Source organism: Malaclemys terrapin, chromosome 15 (assembly GCF_027887155.1).
Source record: "Malaclemys terrapin pileata isolate rMalTer1 chromosome 15, rMalTer1.hap1, whole genome shotgun sequence".
NCBI lineage: Eukaryota > Metazoa > Chordata > Testudines > Emydidae > Malaclemys > Malaclemys terrapin.
The window spans coordinates 17,162,577-17,175,716 of record NC_071519.1 but is presented as its reverse complement, the minus strand read 5'-3'; the positions used below and the strand labels follow the sequence as shown (position 1 = coordinate 17,175,716).

The 13,140-nt window shown below is 49.2% G+C and overlaps 1 protein-coding gene across 3 annotated transcripts in view; it reads left to right on the top strand.

The window, feature by feature from the left end:
• Nucleotides 1-13,140, top strand: part of PKNOX2 (PBX/knotted 1 homeobox 2) — a 624,957-nt gene that overhangs the window by 80,126 nt on the left and 531,691 nt on the right. For all 3 annotated transcript variants that reach the window (XM_054005412.1, XM_054005405.1, XM_054005406.1), the window contains exon 2: nucleotides 6,782-6,854. The gene's annotated coding sequence lies outside the window, so the exon portion shown is untranslated. The remainder of the gene's footprint in view (nucleotides 1-6,781; nucleotides 6,855-13,140) is intronic.

Below are 13,140 nucleotides of genomic sequence, written 5' to 3'. Positions count from 1 at the left end.
GTCCTTGTGGGACCCCCCTCTCCAGGGCTGGAAGCCGGGTTCTGAAGGGACCAATCAGCTGTGGCTGCAGGGGAGGGACCAATCAGGAAGTGGACCAATCGGGGCTTTTTCTGAGCTGCAACATCTGCTCTGCAAAAATCCCAGACATTGCCTGTTGTTTGAAAAATCTGCCTGGACAGAGGGCGGAGCCTCAAAAAAGAGGCGATGTCCTGGAAAACCTGGATGTATGGTAACCTCTCTGCATCCCTGGCAGCCACCCCACCCTCCTGCTTTGCAGCCCTTCTGCTCACAGCCCTTCTGCTCACAGTTGGGCTGTCACTCAGCGTTAACTGAGCAGGCAGGCAGGTGATTTGTTAACCCTTTGGCTGCTGAACCAGCATGGGGTGTATACACATCATGACATGTTCATGTTAAAGTGACATTGACATGGGTTAACTGTTGGATCCATGTTCAAGGTGTCACCTTCATGCTCCATCCCTTGTATTTTAAATGAATCTATAAATCTCATAGGTTTTAACACTGCAAACATCAGTGATTTTAACATCAGAAGGGATCCTTAGATAATAATCTGTCTGATGTCCTGTATAACACAGGGCAGAGAATTCCCTCCAGTTTTCCCACTATTGAGCCCAATAGCTTGTGTTAGGCTAAAGCATATCTTACAGAAGGCATCCGGTCTTGAAACCCTCATCTCCTGAAAACCCAGCCCAAGGTAAGTTGATAGAAAGGAATCTGAATTATGGTGGGTAAAATGTAAGAAGAAAGTAAGCAGGATAAAGACAGAATCTAAATAGCAAAGAGACAAATAAAGACAAGTTATTCTGTATGTACATCAGAAGCAGAGCACCCGGGGAGGAAATGTGGGGTTCCTGGACTGTCTGGAGGTAAAAGAAGCAACCAAGCAGATAGTGACATTGCTGAGATGCTAACTGATTTCTTTGCATCAGTCTTCACCTGCCCTGCCCTTTTGTGGTGATGAATATGAGGCACTGTCCGAGACTGAGGTGTCACAAGAATAGGTGCTGGATGAAAATGATAAATTTAAGAGCAGCAAGTCCTCAGGACCAGATGGCACAGTGAAGAGGTCAATGGGAATTCCAGGCTGAAGGTTCTCAGCTGCCAACAAAATAGGCAAGGTTGAATTTTCAAAAGTATCTAATGTGGTAGAAGCACAAATCCCATTGAAAGTCAATGGGATATGTGCTCCTAACTCACTTAGGAGCTTCTGAAAATTCCACGTGCAATCACGTATTAACATCCCCTATTATACTGGAGTATAGGAGAATGGAAAGTGTAGTACAGAAAAGACACTTGGGGAAGTCCTGAGGATTACAAAGTAGCGCAACTTATTTCAGACTCAAGAAAATGGGCTGAAATGATGATTCATAATAGAATTATAAAACATCTAGGTGTACAGGATATGATAATGATAAAGCACCATGGCTTTGTAAAGGAAAATTATGCTTTAATCTAGTTGAATTATTGAGCATGTCAACAAAATAATGGCTAAAGGAGAACCATTTAATGTCATTTATGTCTGCTTTCAATGGCCCCTCCAAGAAGCTACTAAAATTAAGTATCTAATCATGGGATGAGAGCTAAAGTACAACCATGGATTAGAAACTGGATCTGAGAAAGAAAAAGAGCAGGACTAAATGGATAATTTCCAACATAATACAGAGTTAAAGATGGGTGCCCTAAGGTGCTGGTCTCACATCAGTTTGGTTTAATATTTGTATCATGGTCTGAAAACGAAACACAACAAATGAGATGGCAAAATCTGCAGGTGACACAAAATTATTTAGATTAGTCAAGAATAGAGAAGGCTGGGCCTGACCAAGGCCCTACTCTAGCAAAGCACTTATGCATGTGTGTGACTTTATGCACATGAGTAATTCCACTGAGGTCAGTGTAACTCCAGAAGGGCTGAAAGTTATGCGTGTGCCTTGCTGGGTAAAGGCCCAAGTTAGATGCATAGGCAGCCAGAAGACAGAGGAAATGAGTTGTTGGCGAAAGCAAAGTAATGCAAATGGGAAGGAATAATCCAAACCGCTCATACAAGTTGCTGGGTTCTAAACTAAGCATTACTACACAGACCCGAGTGTCACTGTTAGCAGCTCAGTGAAGACTTCTGCTCAGTGTGGTGGTCACACTGTTACTGTGCATACAGAGGACACTCAGTGTCTCATGACAGTGACCTACTTGCCCTAAAAGTACGGAATAGTGTGTTGGAGCTGGAGTTGCGGAATCCTTGCCTTTTACAAGGGTCTTGGGGAGCAGCTAAACTTCTGGTACCTTTGCCGAGCTTTTTGCCCTTTTCAGGTAGTGCTGCTTCCTTGTCGTTTTGCATCCCTCTGTGGGACAAAGTGCCATGAATAAATGTACCAATTAGAAAATAATGGAGTGCTTTCCCGTAACTGGTTATTTCACTAACGGCTTATTAAACTGGGGACAAAGAGTAAAGTTTGGCCACATTCCCTCTATCCATATATCTCTATTTCTGAGACCTCATTCAGCTTCTTTGTCTAGAGCTGATGTGAACAGCCTCACACGGGCCAATTCGCCTATGTTATGGGACTCTGAAATAGCACATTGTGCCTTGCATATTATTTACCTTTGTCTGAAAGCCTCTCTATTTGCAGCTAGAACGTAGAGTTGATTGAAATGTTATAATTTTGCACAACCTGCAAAGAGATGGAAAGATGTGACTATGTGCTCCTTCATGTGTCTTTCTCCTAGCCACAGAGAGGGTAAGTAAGGAATCCGCAGGGCCCTTTGTTACACTACATTCTGTGTCTAAAGAGCTATTCTATTCCTGTTGTGTTCTGGCATTTGAAACTGAACCTGAATCTCCTATCACAGATGCTGGAGCAAATCAGGAGTCCTGCGATTTAGCCAATGAAGCTGCACTAAGGGAAAACTAGCAAAGTTCTCTGTGTTTCCAAAGGGAAACACCGGGAATAAAAGGTGGGCTCTCTCCAAAGGGGGATGTGAGTCAGCTCCCTGTCTCTATTCTGGAACGTTGCTAGGCTCAGTGAGGGCATATTTTTATTTATTATTTTTTGCAAAACTGAGTAAGAAGAAAGGCCCCTTTTGGGTTCCCTTTGCATAAAGCTCTGCTGTCTGACTCTGGAAGCAGCTGCCCTCTGGAGACCTCAGCTGCTGCTACTCAGGTAACAGTAGCAGCTGGCGGAGGTGGTAGTGGGCTCTGTCCTGTCCGTGAAATAGCCAGCGACGTGTTCCTACAAAGGAGAATGTGACGCAGTCTGCTGTGTCAGTCCTGGGGAGTTGCACAGCTCCACAGGCCTGTGCTCCTGTAAAGAGAAAAGGGCAAAGACCTTCATTGACTTGTTCTTCCTGACCCAAGGACATTCTTCCTTCACGTGGTTCTGAAGCTCCCTGAATTTGTGCAATGTGATTTGGCAGCAATGTTAAGGAGCTGTCACCTCTCATGTGCAGCACGAACAGCAAAGAGGAGGCTCCACTTAGCATTTGGGAGGTTGACATAGTTGCAGCTGATTGGCACAGAGGCTGGTCTACACTACCACGCTAAGTCGACCTAAGTTACGCTGCTCCAGTTACGTGAATAACGTCAACGTAGCTTAGGTCAACTTACCACACTGGGTCGACGGGAGACGCTCTCTCGCTGACTTCCCTTACTCTTCTCGGGGAGGTGGAATACTGGAGTCGCCGGGAGAGCACTCTGCGATCGATTTAGCGGCCCCCTAAATTGACACGGCTGCATCAATCACAGCACTGCCGATCTATCGTAAGTGTAGCTTCCAAAGGGAGTTTGGGACAACAGGAAGAAATAAACTACAAAAGGATATTCTTCCCTCATTTCTTCCTGTTTAATCCTTCCAATGCTCAGAGGTTAAAGGGAGAGAAGCCATGTGTCTCTTCTGTTTGGTGTCTCTTGTGCCATGTGTCTGGAGTTGCCAGGTGTCCGGTTTTTGACCAGCTGTTAAAAGTCCGGTTGGCGGTGCAGCAGGACTAAGGCAGGCTCCCTGCCTGCCCTGGCTCCATGCAGCTCCCCAGAAGCGGCCGGCATGTCTGGCCCTTAGGCGCAAGGGCGATCAGGGAAGCTCTGCATGCTGCCCCCAGCGCTGGCTCCGCAGCTCCCATTGTGTGAGAACCCAGCCAATGGGATCTATGGGGGCGGCGCCTGTGAACATGGGCAGCGTGCACTGAGTAGAGCCACCTGGCCGTGTCTCCGCCTAGGGACCAGACATGCCGGCTGCTTCCGAGAGCTGCGTAGCACCAGGGCAGGCAGAGAGGCTGCCTTAGCCCCACTGCACCACCAACCAGGAGCCGCCTGATGTAAGCACCGCCCAGCTGGAGCCCACACCCCAAACCTCCTGCCCCAGATCAGAACCCCCTCCCACACCCTAACTCCCTCCCAGACCCGCCACCCACACCCCAACCTCCTGCCCCAGATCGAAACCCCCTCCCACACCCTAACTCCCTCCCAGACCCGCCACCCACACCCCAACCTCCTGCCCCAGATCGAAACCCCCTCCCACACCCTAACTCCCTCCAAGACCCCCCACCCACACCCCAACCTCCTGCCCCAGGTGGGAGTCCCCTCCCACACCCTAACTCCCTCCCAGACCCCCCACCCACACCCCAACCTCCTGCCCCAGGTGGGAGTCCCCTCCCACACCCTAACTCCCTCCCAGACCCGCCACCCACACCCCAACCTCCTGCCCCAGATCGAAACCCCCTCCCACACCCTAACTCCCTCCAAGACCCCCCACCCACACCCCAACCTCCTGCCCCAGGTGGGAGTCCCCTCCCACACCCTAACTCCCTCCAAGACCCCCCACCCACACCCCAACCTCCTGCCCCAGATCGAAATCCCCTCCCACACCCTAACTCCCTCCCAGACCCCCCACCCACACCCCAACCTCCTGCCCCAGGTGGGAGTCCCCTCCCGCACCTAACTCCCTCCAAGACCCTGCACCCACACCCACACCCCAACCTCCTGCCCCAGGTCGGAACCCCCTCCAGCACCCAAACTCCCTCACAGAGCCTGCTCCTGCACTCCCTTTCGCACCCCAACCCCCTGCCCCAGCCCGGTCAAAGTGAGTGAGGGTGGGGAAGAGTGAGTGCCAGAGGGAGGGGGGCTGGAGTGAGTGGAGGCAGGGCCTCAGAGAAAGGGCGTGACCTCAAGGAAGGGGTGGGGCAGGGGCAGGGCAAGGGTGTTTAGTTTTGTGCAATTAGAAAGTCCCTGGCAACCCTACATGTGTACAGGCTTCCTCGATCAAGAAGATACTTACATTTCTGTGGCTAATTTCTGAGGATGATTAGCTGATGAACTACCTCTGTGCTTCATAGCCTCTCTTCATCTTGAATTGTCCATCAAGGTGCCTACGTGGCAGATAAATTCAGTTGGATAGTGTTTCCTATTTGCAAAGCATTACAAATACCCCAAGGAAACCTTTGTCCCTCCCAGCCCCGGCAGAATTCTTTGCAGAGCACACCTTGCATGACCAACAGCTACTCTGGAAGGGTTTGAAGAGTTTAAAAGAATGTTGTTGGGAATGGTTTCCCTGTGTGTAGCCTCGTACTCCAGGATTCCCACCAGCTGGCCTTGGAGGAAGAGCGAAACATGCTGGTGACACTCAGCACTGTGTCTCTTCTCTCTGACCTAACCAGGTAGTTGAGCATCTGGGGCTTGTAGGAGGGCTACATGGCTGAGGTTTGAGCCAGTGAAGACCAAGAGAATGCGTGATGATTGGGGGAAGAAAGTGTAAGAAATGGTGGAGATTAGGGGAATCTGCTCAACTGAGGTGTTGCCCATCACTTGTTTTAAGGGGGTTGCAATTGCGGGAGCAATATTGGAATCAGTTGTTCCTAGTTGCTCAGGTAGCAGTGGTGACCAGCAGTGTCTTTCATTTGCCCTTGTCAGGAAAGGTGTGAGGGCCTCGCTCCAATGATCCAGGACTTTGGCATCTCCAAATTAGACCCAGCAATGTGCTCTTTATGGAGTTGCACAAACTAAGGAGCAGGGGATGTCTGGGGTTCTCTGCGTGGTGTCTCCTTCTAGAATCCTGATTGTAAACTTATGACCTCATTCCTGTTCCGTTCTTTCATTTGTTGTCCTCTGGAATCTGTTGATCCCTGTGGTTTTTCCTGGTCATTCCTGTCTGAAGAGGGGGAGACCCTTTCTAGTTTACTAGATTGATCCCTTTCAAGGATCCATCATGTACATGGGGACCAAATAGGCCTGTGCACTAAATGAGAAGTCCTGTGGAAGAACTAGAATATGATCACGTAACTAACATAATTAATGCATACACATGAGGGGGGCAAATTAGCGTTGTCTGGGCAACCTTAGTTCTTGCATTTCCTAACTTTTGAGTTTTTGATTTTGCAACTTGAATAATATTCTTTTAACACAGGGTGTTTTTAGCCTCCAAAATGCACAGAAATTGTCAGGACAGCAACATTGCCCTAATTTAATTCAGAAATTCTTACTTTCACCCATTTCTACTTTAAGGGCACAATTATAACGGTACCAGAAGAGCATGTTGGGGGCGCAGCTTGCTCCCTGCAGGAGGGGTGGTTGGGATGTATGTGGCAGTTTGCTCCCTGTAGCCCTTGCGTCCTGGTCAGCTGATTTACAGGACAACACGTGCATACTTTGAGCCTAGGAACTGAGCTCCATGTTGAGTTTATCCCACCTCACAGACCCATCCCAGGGTGTTAATTTTTGCTCTGACGTCTGCTCTCATTCTAGTAATTTCCTCTCTAATAAAAACCATTTTTAAAATATCAGCAGGTACCGTCTGGGGTCGGATCCTGAGGCTCCTCCGTCCTTCACACTGATCCACTGAAAGAGTCCCTGAACTGTAAGTAACTTTGATTGGCATTTTCTCCTGTCTTTCATTGAGGTTATGGGTTAAAGATCAAGCCAGAAATTTGATATTTGGCTGCACCGCACTGTGTAATGAAACATCTAACAATGAACTAGTCAGGATTTAAAATACAGTGAAATTCTAATTAGATTAGTCTGAATGTGACAAAGGAGCCCTGTAATATGACATTCTATTTAATTAGTCTTTATTGATTATGCTTTAAGGTAGACTTCATATACCGTGTGTGTAATTACTCTACTGCAGTACATGGTTGGCACAAGTTTGACTAGTCTGAACCTGACACATGTAGCAGAAAGATTTCCTCTCTGTGTGGAGGTGAAGGGCCAAGCCCTGCCATTTTCACTGAACAGAGGTTCTGGCCTGCCCTGTTCCGACATTTGTGTGTATGTGAAGGGACTAAGCCACCTCCTGTGGATAATTTACTTGGCTGCTTGTTAAATGATTTATATACAACTGCCCCTGTGGTTACAGAAGAAGTTACATCTCCTGGCCACACCTGCTCGCAGGCAAACACCCCTGCCAGCCACAGGTCAGAATCACAAGAAACAGTCTTATAAAAGCCCACCCATCTGTGTGGCACTCCTTGGCATGGGGACCTCACCCAGCGTGGCTTGGTGCAGAGAGATGGGTGACTGATGGAGAGGAGAAGAGGTTGGTAAAACAGCAAAGAGCAGGGCCGGCTCCAGGCACCAGGTTAACAAGCAGGTGCTTGGGGCGGCCAAGGGAGAGGGGCGGCACCTGCGGCAATTCGGGGGCGAGAATCAGTGGGTTTCAGTTCAAGCCCCACCCACTGGTGCCCTCTTGCTTCAGCTACAGCAGGCTACTTGCAACCTATGCTGCACTGTGCGGGCAACGCTGGCAGGGAGGGCATTCAGGTGCCACCAGTGCAGTACAGTCCCCCCCAAACTCCAGCACAATGCTGTGTGGCTGAACAAAACCTTCCTCAGACCCATCTGGAATCCTGGAGGCTCTATCTAGGATATCTTGTGAGGACAGCTGCCAGCAGCATGGGGCCAGCGTTGCCCGCACAGTGGAGTGAAGGACCTGCTGCTGAACTACCGCCGCCGACTGTGATCGCGGCTTTTTTTTTTTTTTTGCTTGGGGCGGCAGAAATGCTGGAGCCGGCCCTGGCAAAGAGGCAGATTTCCCGTAGCCCTTGTCTCTCCTGCCGCGAGAGCTAGCTGAGCGCACGTTCTCTCCCATGATGGGATGAGTGTAGATGGCTGAGTTTGTTCGGTGGGCGTCAGCCAAGATTGACTTCCTTATGTGGAGTTTTAAGCCCTCCCAAGGTATATTCGAAACTCAGTTTTTGGCAATTTGCTGCATCTCTGAAGGCGCCTGGTAGAATTCCCTTTAATAGTACATTGGCATCTAACTAGTCCATGGAATTATAAATGATTAACCGTTATCAGCGAATATCATCACCTCTGTGTAAAAATAGATTGACTGTAATGAGCATTTGAATAAATCATAAGAATGGCCAGCCTGATATCACATAACATCATGCAGATGGCTGAGCAAGAAGCATACTGAGCCCTGCCACCTTATGGCTTGCTGATTTCAGTGATGACGGAGTTAGTGAGTGAAGATTGTAACTTGCAGGGCACCTCATTTTGGCAGTCACATCTGTCTGTCCATTTGTCCGTGTGGTACATATGCATGGTTTCTTGAGTATCCCGCTCAACAGAAAAATAAGAAACGGAAACTTCTGCACATCTACCTAAAATCAGTCATACTACTAATGGTGTGATATGCACAAACGCCCTGGAAAAGGTCAGGATTGTGTGAAGGACTCAGAGATGAGCTGCTGCCATGTTATTCTTTGGTAGTTCTAGAACAGCAGCCAATGGAAGGATTACGTTTCTGAAATGTTCCTCCATCCCCATGTACATTCCTGTATTCTTAGACCTTTGTGTCCTCCTCTGTAGCTGGCCATCTCGATGTGCAACTCTTCTTTGCTGAAGTGTTAAAATATCCTGGTGGTGACTTCTAGAGTATTATGTGGATTGGTACAGGTGATTGCTTGATTCTTCATTTCTGCTCCCATCTCTTGGGCTGTCACAATTCACCTCTAGGTCTTTGATACAATCTCAGTGCTTCATTCAAGGCCTCTCTTTTCTCTGACTCTGGCGGCTGGTAATGACAATGTCTGGCACAGTATTATGATTGACTGGACTTGTAAGCTTAAAACAGAATTCCTTGGGGCCTGAATCTTTGGAATCATTTGTAGGGTTTTCCCCATCCCAGGTCCTTTGTGTATGTGCCTGGCTCATGTCAATTAGCGATGGCAATCCTGGTTGTTGCTTTGCTCACTCACTTGTCAGAGTGGGCGAGAACACCAGGCACTGGGAATGTGTAACTAAGATCAGGAGTCATGGCTTATCCTCTGCGCTATAGAGCTCGCTCCTGGATGTAGTCTTCCAGACCGTGAACTTGTGCTTGTTCTAAATGAACAGCTGTATACAAGACCAAGCAGGTGGCTGTCTTTGTCCTACAGTATCCCATTGCATGATCTAAGCAAAAGACACCCATTGCTGTTTATGGCAGCGTCTCTGCAGTAAAGTACCTCCGTTATTTGGGGACCTCCGAAGGAGCAGACTAGCCATAATAGCCAAGAACTTTTAGGGATACTTCTTGATAGTAGATATTGGTGCAGGAACAAGCTCCCGGAGTCACTGTGAGATGGTTCCCTAGAGCATGTTTGCTGGTGCTTGCTCTAGTTTGGGTTCCCTGGGGGTTAGCTTGAGACCAGGCCCAGCCATTTAGAGACCCCATGCTTCCAGGCTAGCTCTATGTCTAACTCTCCCTTCTCTGCTCTCCATTGATGGGGTTTCCAGAGCCAGATGCTACCTTGGGAATCCAGTTAAGTGTGGAGAGTGGCCTGAGGCTGTTATCTTTCTGGGAGAGTCTCTGCAGGGCTAGTATCAGAGGGGTAGCCGTGTTAGTCTGAATCTGTAAAAAGCAACAGAGGGTCCTGTGGCACCTTTAAGACTAACAGAAGTATTGGGAACATAAGATTTCGTGGGTAAGAACCTCACTTCTTCAGATGCAAGTAATGGAAATCTCCAGAGGCAGGTATAAATCAGTATGGAGAAAACGAGGTTAGTTCAATCAGGGAGGGTGAGGTGCTCTGCTAGCAGTTGAGGTGTGAACACCAAGGGAGGAGAAACTGCTTCTGTAGTTGGAAAGCCAATCACAGTCTTTGTTTAATCCTGATCTGATGGTGTCAAATTTGCAAATGAACTGGAGCTCAGCAGTTTCTCTTTGGAGTCTGGTCCTGAAGTTTTTTTGCTGTAAGATGGCTACCTTAACATCTGCTATTGTGTGGCCAGGGAGGTTGAAGTGTTCTCCTACAGGTTTTTGTATATTGCCATTCCTGATATCTGACTTGTGTCCATTTATCCAATTGCGTAGTGACTGTCCAGTTTGGCCAATGTACATAGCAGAGGGGCATTGCTGGCATATGATGGCATATGTAACATTGGTGGACGTGCAGGTGAATGAGCCGGTGATGTTGTAGCTGATCTGGTTAGGTCCTGTGATGGTGTTGCTGGTGTAGATATGTGGGCAGAGTTGGCATCGAGGTTTGTTGCATGGGTTGGTTCCTGAGTTAGAGTTGTTATGGTGCGGTGCGTGGTTGCTGGTGAGAGGGCTAGTGGAGGAAGGATCTGTGTGGATCTGCAGGGCTAGTGAAGGAAGGATCTGTGTGGATCATTGAAGCTACAGGAGTCTTCTGCAAGGTTTTAGAGAAGGGGAGGAGAGTAAGGGGGGTTGTTCATCTGATTTTGAGAAATAAGGGAATTGTGGAGATTATGTTCAAACTGAGCATTGGCTGCTAATCTCTCTCCCCATTACATGTGGATGGGGGAGGGAGGTCTTGCACAAACAGTGCCTTCAGTTCATGAATGCTGGAGGATGATGCAGCGGAGTAATTATAGTGCACCCCAGTTATGGTGAACTCTCATGTGTTAGTTCTGGTCATGAAGAAAGCCCGGCCTTCCAGGGATCCCGCTCATGCTGTATGTTTGTTCTATAATACAGTTTGTTGATGTGATCATCACTTTGGCTTCAGGAGCTTTCTGCATCTTTCCCATGGGGAGGCTGGGAATTACGATGGATGTTCTCCAAGAGGCTCTATAGATATTGGGGTGACCTGAGACCGTAGCTGGGTGCCAACATCGCATCCTACACATTCATCTTCATTAGCCCATCAGACAGAAGAGGAAGGAGTCGCTTGGTTATAAAATGTTTCTCCGTTATAAAGTGTCTCTCTACATTGCCCAAGAGTTTGTGTCCTCTAGGCTTAGTTTATTGCTGAGCAGTGACCTCTCTCTTTCTTGGAGACTGGGAATATATTGCTTAGCAACAACTGATCTGACGGGGCACTTGTTTTATGTGTCTTTCTTCACCGCTGATTTATTTCTCCTTTCAGGGGGAGGTTGTTTGTCTGATTTTGAAAAACAAGTGACTTGTGGGGATTATGTTCAAACTGGAGTGTTGGCAAATTCTCTGTAATTTACACCACTAGGACTGAATTCTGGCTTTGCCACAAGCCCCAAGGTGGGGCAGCGTGTTGTCACAGCACCCCAGGAGCACAGCTTGGAGAGTCACCGTTGGCTGCCTGGCTCCTGCTGCTCCAGGGAAGGTGGTTTGTGAAGGCCCTGGGTCTGGGGCAGCTGGTTTGCTCGTGACACAGGGAAGCAGGGAGAGACAGGGAATAGTGCCACTGTGGAGGCTGTTCTCCTCCCCCACGATGCGGGTAGCTGGTGCTGCGGAGTAAAGAGTTGTCTTGCCCTCCCTTACTCTCCTGCACAGGAGCAGCAGGTGTGCCACAACCTGGCCATGATTTCTTTCGATTTCAATGTAGAGGAAGCCCAGCACCAAAGCTCTGGGCACCCTGGAGGGACACTTAAAAACCCAGTAATAGGAGCTACAAATATGCATTGTCTAAGCTGTAGCATAACTGCCCGCCCCCCCCCAACATCTCAGCCGTCCCCAGCCATATGCCCACGCCCCCCATTGCAGCTCTCCCCTAAGAAAAATCCCTCCCTCCGCTGCCTTTGCACTCCCCCAATGGCCACTCAGTCTCATGGGTGTAGTGACGCACCCAGGTCATCCAGCTCTGGGTATGGGAGAAGCATTCCACAGGAAAGCAGCCCCCTCTCTTCTGAACTGAGAGGCATCTGACTGCAGCCACGGCCGTGTGGCACAGGGACAGATGGTCTTTCAAGAAGGCAGGTACCAAGCTGATTAGGGCTTTGTAGGTTAAAGACAACACCTGGAGCTCCACCCAGAAAGCCACAGGCAGACTGCTCATGGAGTGCTGGCATTGTGCTGCCATCGTGAGGCACCATATTACAAGCAGCCTGCACATTCGGCATCAGCTTGAGTTTCAGCTAGGCTTAAGGTGTAGCGCCATCAAGAACACATTGCAGGGCCCAGCCTCGAGGTGACAAAGGCAGATCAACTAACAAAGCTCCTGTGGAGGGGGGAGGGATAGCTCAGTGGTTTGAGCATTGGCCTGCTAAACCCAGGGTTGTGAGTTCAATCCTTGAGGGGGCCATTTAGGGATCTGGGGCAAAAATCTGTCTGGGGATTGGCCCTGCTTTGAGCAGGGGGTTGGACTAGATGACCTCCTCAGGGTCCCTTCTATCTCTGGTATTCTATGAGACTATGAAAGACACATTCACAATCTTCTGGTTAGGTGCAGCTGGAAAACAAGCCTGCCAGGTCATGGCTGCCAGGAGCCCTGTGGAGAGGTTGGGGGCAAGGCTCCCCTCTCACCCAGCCAGGCACTATAGGGCATAGGTGCCGACTCCATGGGTGCTCTGGGGCTGGAGCACCCCCTGGAAAAGAATGGTGGGTGCTGAGAACCCACCAACATCCCTGTTGATCAGCACCTCCTCCTCCCACTTCCTCCCGTCTGCTGCGATCAGCTGTTCCCTGGCATCCAGGTGGCACTGGGGGGGGAGAGCAAGGGCACGGTGCGCTAAGGGGATGGGAAGAGGTGGAGCGGGGGTGGAGTGGAGGTGGGAAGGGGTGGAGTGGGGGCAGAGCCAGGGGTTGAGCACCCCCCAGCACATTAGAAAGTTGGCTCATCTGCTGCAGGGAATAAGGAAGCTCGTGCAGGGCCCTGAGTTAATGGACAAAATGTGACCCTTTCCTCTGCACTGTTCAGAAACAAGGTGATTGCACTAGTGAGCCTTCCACCCACTTCTCATTCTGCTCACACGAGTGGCCATGTGTGCCTGAGTCTGGA